Raw genomic sequence first — 2,459 nt, 5'->3', positions numbered from 1 at the left:
ATCTTTGTTGTGCTCTTATAAAGACTGCCCCAAGAATTTCCGATCTGGTGAAAAAGAAGCTATCTCAACCTTCGCACTGGCGTTGGCTTTTTGCACATACTGTCGCAAAATGTAGCAATGTAGTTTACTGTTGTTATATTAAGACTATTATCCATACTATACCATGCTTCAAGACAAAATTTCATTTATTTGTAATTATAAATAAATATTCCACAATATATAATTATATATTGTTTTTGTAATTAATCACTATGCTTTAATTATGTTCAATTTGTAACAATGAAAATACATCCTGAATATCAGATATTTACATTATGATTCATAACAGTAGCAAAATTAGAGCTATGAAGTAGCAACAAAAATAATTTTATGGTTGGGGGTCACCACAACATGAACTGTATTAAAGGTCACAGCATTAGGAAGGTTGAGAACCATTGTTCTAGCCAAAGTATTAATATAGCTATCTTGGGAAGCTGAAAGTTAAATAGGAAGTAGATGCATTTGTGTGAACATGTCTGTGTTTGTGCCTATGTGTGTCTGATGGGACCAAGAGAAGGCAAAGCTCTATCTTCACTTTTCATGAGGGACAGTCATTGGGTAATGCCTGAAACTGAAGTGTCACTGCATACTTGGAGACATGAAAGAAGTGGTGTAGTGAGTTACCAGAGGCAGAGAAACATTGGTAGCAGAGTTAATAGGCCAACAGGAGACAGAAGAGTCAATTTCTTGGCCTGTGGAACAAGAAAGCTGCAGGTCTTCAAACAAAAGGCTTGCTGAAGGAGTGGGGTGCCTCTCCTCATTTGATGAGCTAGGTTTGCCAAACCACAGAGCCAAGCTGAGCTCCTCTGTGCAGAGACTTTCTGGTAGGGGAGGGTGGAGATTATGGCATGGGGGGGGTGGGAGCAGGGTACTAATTCACCCAGGGGGAGAGTATTGGTTGAGTCTCCACAGAATTGGGAGTGTGCATACAGACCATACCACAACGCACCAAACCATGAGGGCAATGTAACCACATGGAGAAAGCATGAAAAGATTGGGCTACATAGCCAGTCCAAATCAGAGCCAAACTGACCCCTTCCCTGTACATATGTTTGACAGAGAACAACATTAAACCTACAGGTTGGGAAGAGGGGCCAGCATATGAAAGCAAATCCACACAAAAGCAAACCAAAAAGGAAAAAGAGAAAGGGATGATCTAGACCCCATACTGGCACACCAAACCCAGAGGACAATGTTCCTGCACGGAGTTGCTAAGGCAGAGGGAGGACTTGAGACAACAGCTAAAGACATGTTGTCCCCTTACAGAAGCATACTGCAACAGGGAGCAATACTGGGGACACATGGTGGGGAGTTAATCCAGTCTGAACCCCCAACAGTGGTGTGAACCAAGAACGGAACATAACAGATCAGCAATGGGAGCAAAGCCAAGCCACAAAACCCCTAAAAAGCCCCAAAATAGACTTCAGGCTAGGAGGGGCAGCTCCCGGAATTCCCCCAGGACCACTAGGGAAGTAGTCATAAAGGTCAGCAGACAGACCTGGAATTATGCATGTCTTTTTTTTCAATCTTTGTGTTCTTTTTGTTTGATTCGTGTTATTGTTGGTTTGCCTACTTACATAAGATAGCAGGCTCGAGGAGAAAGCTATGGGACCATGATCCTGGAGGCACTTGCAGGAAGAAGGAGGCAGGAGAAGGGAGTGGTGAGCAAACAATGCCACAGAAGGGCAACAACTAGGGAAATAAAATCAACGACAAGGAGGACGTAGAAATCCTGGGGGTGTTGGAGCAACAGCAATCTAGCTGAGAGGAATTACTAAGTGGCAGAAGTAGAGCAAGCATGGTGGTGGGACAGGAGTACGGTAAAAGGAAGCAGAGGAATGATCCAGAAAGCAAAGCTGTGGATAGAGGTATAAGCATAGGCGTGTATATAAGTAAATACATTAATTCATAAAAATAGAGGTATTGGCCTATGTACATATATTTATATGGCAATACACTGACATAGTGGATGGACTTCGGGCCTGTTCATACACTCCCTCAATACAAGAACACTTTGTTTGAATGCCTCCCTGGCATTCTGTGATGCTCACCCTCTCGGCACAATTGCTAAAGACAAAATGGGTGCATAAGCAAATGTAGTGAAGAAAATGGATGGTGCCCAGCTATTCAAAGATATAGTGTCTGGGGTCTTAAAGGCTTGAAGTTAAACAAGCGGTCATCTAGCTCAGAAGAAACAAACCCACATAGAAAAAGCACACCAACCAGTACTATCATGAGGTATTGTTGGGACTGGGTAACAAGCATCAGAAGACCCATAACAAACAAACAAACCATATTATTGAAAACCAGGGGGATCAGAGCAGTGACCCAAAGCCCACTGTAGATAATGGAACATCCCCCACAGAGGGGTTATAGGGAATGGTTGCGTCAACCAGGGCTCAGTAATGCACTGATAAAAC

This window comes from Echinops telfairi, unplaced genomic scaffold (assembly GCF_000313985.2).
Source record: "Echinops telfairi isolate 266 unplaced genomic scaffold, ASM31398v2 ScPeMD7_443;HRSCAF=831, whole genome shotgun sequence".
In the NCBI taxonomy this organism is placed as follows: domain Eukaryota; kingdom Metazoa; phylum Chordata; class Mammalia; order Afrosoricida; family Tenrecidae; genus Echinops; species Echinops telfairi.
The sequence above is the reverse complement of the archived record's forward strand: the minus strand, read 5'-3'. Positions refer to the sequence as shown.